Raw genomic sequence first — 5,000 nt, 5'->3', positions numbered from 1 at the left:
TCCGCCCGGTTCCCCAAACGCCCCTGGTCGCCCAACTCAGGGGCAGAAGTGCTGAAATGAGGCCGAGTTGCCTGGTTCCCTAAAGCGGCCAAAAAAAGAGCAAAGTGCCGGTGTCCGCCCGGTTCCCCAAACGCCCCTGGTCGCCCAACTCAGGGGAGAAGTGCTGAAATGAGGCCGAGTTGCCTGGTTCCCTAAAGCGGCCAAATATTAGGCAAAGTGCCGGTGTCCGCCCGGTTCCCCAAACGCCCCTGGTCGCCCAACTCAGGGGCAGAAGTGCTGAAATGAGGCCGAGTTGCCTGGTTCCCTAAAGCGGCCAAAAAAAGAGCAAAGTGCCGGTGTCCGCCCGGTTCCCCAAACGCCCCTGGTCGCCCAACTCAGGGGAGAAGTGCTGAAATGAGGCCGAGTTGCCTGGTTCCCAAAATCGGCCAAATATTAGGCAAAGTGCCGGTGTCCGCCCGGTTCCCCAAACGCCCCTGGTCGCCCAACTCAGGGGCAGAAGTGCTGAAATGAGGCCGAGTTGCCTGGTTCCCTGGAGCGGCCAAATATTAGGCAAAGTGCCGGTGTCCGCCCGGTTCCTTAAACGCCCCTGGTCGCCCAACTGACCGGCAGAAGTGCTGAAATGAGGCCGACCTGCCTGGTTCCCTGGAGCGGCCAAATATTAGGCAAAGTGCCGCTGTCCGCCCGGTTCCCCAAACGCCCCTGGTCGCCCAACTGACCGGCAGAAGTGCTGAAATGAGGCCGACCTGCCTGGTTCCCCGGAGCGGCCAAATATTAGGCAAAGTGCCGCTGTCCGCCCGGTTCCCCAAACGCCCCTGGTCGCCCAACTCAGGGGAGAAGTGCTGAAGTCAGGCCGAGTTGCCTGGTTCCCTGAAACGGCCAAATATTAGGCAAAGTGCCGCTGTCCGCCCGGTTCCTCACACGCCCCTGGTCGCCCAACTTACCGGCAGAAGTGCTGAAGTCAGGCCGACCTGCCTGGTTCCCTGGAGCGGCCAAATATCAGGCAAAGTGCCGCTGTCCGCCCGGTTCCCCAAACGCCCCTGGTCGCCCAACTGACCGGCAGAAGTGCTGAAATGAGGCCGACCTGCCTGGTTCCCCGGAGCGGCCAAATATTAGGCAAAGTGCCGCTGTCCGCCCGGTTCCCCAAACGCCCCTGGTCGCCCAACTCAGGGGAGAAGTGCTGAAGTCAGGCCGAGTTGCCTGGTTCCCTGAAACGGCCAAATATTAGGCAAAGTGCCGCTGTCCGCCCGGTTCCTCACACGCCCCTGGTCGCCCAACTTACCGGCAGAAGTGCTGAAGTCAGGCCGACCTGCCTGGTTCCCTGGAGCGGCCAAATATTAGGCAAAGTGCCGGTGTCCGCCCGGTTCCTTAAACGCCCCTGGTCGCCCAACTGACCGGCAGAAGTGCTGAAATGAGGCCGACCTGCCTGGTTCCCTGGAGCGGCCAAATATTAGGCAAAGTGCCGCTGTCCGCCCGGTTCCCCAAACGCCCCTGGTCGCCCAACTCAGGGGAGAAGTGCTGAAATGAGGCCGAGTGTCCTGGTTCCCAAAATCGGCCAAATATTAGGCAAAGTGCCGGTGTCCGCCCGGTTCCCCAAACGCCCCTGGTCGCCCAACTCAGGGGCAGAAGTGCTGAAATGAGGCCGAGTTGCCTGGTTCCCCAAAGCGGGCAAAAAAAGAGCAAAGTGCCGGTGTCCGCCCGGTTCCCCAAACGCCCCTGGTCGCCCAACTCAGGGGCAGAAGTGCAGGAATGAGGCCGACCTGCCTGGTTCCCTGGAGCGGCTAAAAATTAGGCAAAGTGCCGGTGTCAAACGCCCCTGGTCGCCCAGCCCAAAAAATGACAAAGTCCCACAAACGCCCCTGGTCGCCCAGCCCAAAAAATGACAAAGTCCCACAAACGCCCCTGGTCGCCCAGCCGAAAAAATGACTAAGTGCCAACAGCGCCCCTGGTCGCCCAAACACTAAACGCCCCTGGTCGCCCAGCCGAAAAAATGACTAAGTGGCCAACGGCGCCCCTGGTCGCCCAGCCGAAAAAATGACTAAGTGCCAACAGCGCCCCTGGTCGCCCAAACACTAAACGCCCCTGGTCGCCCAGCCGAAAAAATGACTAAGTGCCAACGGCGCCCCTGGTCGCCCAGGATTAAAAAATGACAAAGTCACACTTCAGGCCGACTTGTGCTGAGCAGAGGCCGGCGCTCCTGGTTCCCTGGAGCGGCCAAATTAAAGGCAATGTCCCGGTGTCATCCCGGTCCCTCAAACGCCCCTGGTCGCCCAGGATTAAAATATGACAAAGTCACACTTCAGGCCGACTTGTGCTGAGCAGAGGCCGGCGCTCCTGGTTCCCTGGAGCGGCCAAATTAAAGGCAATGTCCCGGTGTCATCCCGGTCCCTCAAACGCCCCTGGTCGCCCAGGATTAAAATATGACAAAGTCACACTTCAGGCCGACTTGTGCTGAGCAGAGGCCGGCGCTCCTGGTTCCCTGGAGCGGCCAAATTAAAGGCAATGTCCCGGTGTCATCCCGGTCCCTCAAACGCCCCTGGTCGCCCAGGATTAAAATATGACAAAGTCACACTTCAGGCCGACTTGTGCTGAGCAGAGGCCGGCGCTCCTGGTTCCCTGGAGCGGCCAAATTAAAGGCAAAGTGCCGGTGTCAGCCCGGTCCCTCAAACGCCCCTGGTCGCCCAGGATTAAAATATGACAAAGTCCCACTTCAGGCCGACTTGTGCTGAGCAGAGGCCGGCGTTCCTGGTTCCCTGGAGCGGCCAAATTAAAGGCAAAGTGCCGGTGTCATCCCGGTCCCTCAAACGCCCCTGGTCGCCCAGGATTAAAATATGACAAAGTCCCACTTCAGGCCGACTTGTGCTGAGCAGAGGCCGGCGTTCCTGGTTCCCTGGAGCGGCCGAATTAAAGGCAAAGTCCCGGTGTCAGCCCGGTCCCACAAACGCCCCTGGTCGCCCAGCCACACGGCGCCCCTGGTCGCCCATCCACAAAAACGGCAAAGTGTCAAAAATGCCCCTGGTCGCCCAGCCAATAAACGCCCCTGGTCGCCCATTCATAAAAACGGCAAAGTGTCAAAAATGCCCCTGGTCGCCCAGCCACTAGCCGCCCCTGGTCGCCCATCCATAAAAACGGCAAAGTGTCAAAAATGCCCCTGGTCGCCCAGCAAACAAACGCCCCTGGTCGCCCATCCATAAAAACGGCAAAGTGTCAAAAATGCCCCTGGTCGCCCAGCAAACAAACGCCCCTGGTCGCCCATCCATAAAAACGGCAAAGTGTCAAAAATGCCCCTGGTCGCCCAGCAAACAAACGCCCCTGGTCGCCCATCCATAAAAACGGCAAAGTGTCAAAAATGCCCCTGGTCGCCCAGCAAACAAACGCCCCTGGTCGCCCATCCATAAAAACGGCAAAGTGTCAAAAATGCCCCTGGTCGCCCAGCAAACAAACGCCCCTGGTCGCCCATCCATAAAAACGGCAAAGTGTCAAAAATGCCCCTGGTCGCCCAGCAAACAAACGCCCCTGGTCGCCCATCCATAAAAACGGCAAAGTGTCAAAAATGCCCCTGGTCGCCCAGCAAACAAACGCCCCTGGTCGCCCATCCATAAAAACGGCAAAGTGTCAAAAATGCCCCTGGTCGCCCAGCAAACAAACGCCCCTGGTCGCCCAGCCGAAAAAATGACTAAGTGCAAACAGCGCCCCTGGTCGCCCAAACACTCAACGCCCCTGGTCGCCCAGCCGAAAAAATGACTAAGTGCCAACGGCGCCCCTGGTCGCCCAAACACTCAACGCCCCTGGTCGCCCAGCCTTAAAAATGACTAAGTGCAAACGGCGCCCCTGGTCGCCCAGCCGAAAAAATGACAAAGTGCCAACAGCGCCCCTGGTCGCCCAACCGAAAAAATGACTAAGTGCCCGCATCTTTTGCGTTGACCCCCCACCTCTACCCTCAAACCAAAAAGATGCGGAGGTTTGACCCAGATCTCCAAAACACTATCGGCACATATATAGGGAACAGCATTTTAAGAGCTTTTGGAGCCGAAAATATGACAAAGTCCCACTTTTTCGAAAATATGACAAAGTCCCACTTTTCGAAAATATGACAAAGTCCCACTTTTTCGAAAATATGGCAAAGTCCCACTTTTCTGAAAATATGACAGAGTGCCACTTTTATCACAAATGAGTGCCTGGCTCCCCGGCAATGTGAAACACGAACACGGACTGGAGAAGCGGGCGGCTTTGCCGCTCGCCGCGGCCTCGCTCCGGAAGGGGGGGGGGGGGGCCGCTTATGAAACACGAACACGGACTGGAGAAGCGGGCGGCGTTGCCGCTCGCCGCGGCCTCGCTCCGGGTGGGGGGGGGCCGCTAATGAAACACGAACACGGACTGGAGAAGCGGGCGGCTTTGCCGCTCTTCCCGGCCTCGCTCCGAGCGGGCGGGCCGAATATTAAACACGAACACGGACCGGAGAAGCGGGCGGCCTTTTGGCTCGCCGCGGCCTTTCGGGGGGGCCGCTTATGAAACACGAACACGGACCGGAGAAGCGGTCGGCTTAGCCGCTCTTCCCGGCCTCGCTCCGAGCGGGCGGGCCGAATATTAAACACGAACACGGACTGGAGAAGCGGGCGGCTTTGCCGCTCGCCGCGGCCTTTCGGGGGGGCCGCTTATGAAACACGAACACGGACCGGAGAAGCGGTCGGCTTAGCCGCTCTTCCCGGCCTCGCTCCGAGCGGGCGGGCCGAATATTAAACACGAACACGGACCGGAGAAGCGGGCGGCCTTTTGGCTCGCCGCGGCCTCGCTCCAGGCGGGCCGCTTAACGAACACGGACCAGAGAAAGCGGGCGGCCTTTCGGCTCGCCCCGGCCTCGCTCCAGGCGGGCCGCTTAACGAACACGGACCAGAGAAAGCGGGCGGCCTTTCGGCTCGCCGCGGCCTCGCTCCAGGCGGGCCGCTTAACGAACACGGACCAGAGAAAGCGGGCGGCCTTTCGGCTCGCCCCGGCCTCGCTCC

This window comes from Hippichthys cyanospilos, unplaced genomic scaffold, assembly GCF_059441005.1.
Source record: "Hippichthys cyanospilos isolate Australia breed blue-spotted pipefish unplaced genomic scaffold, RoL_Hcya_1.0 HiC_scaffold_133, whole genome shotgun sequence".
Lineage (NCBI taxonomy): Eukaryota > Metazoa > Chordata > Actinopteri > Syngnathiformes > Syngnathidae > Hippichthys > Hippichthys cyanospilos.
This window is presented reverse-complemented; position numbering follows the sequence as displayed.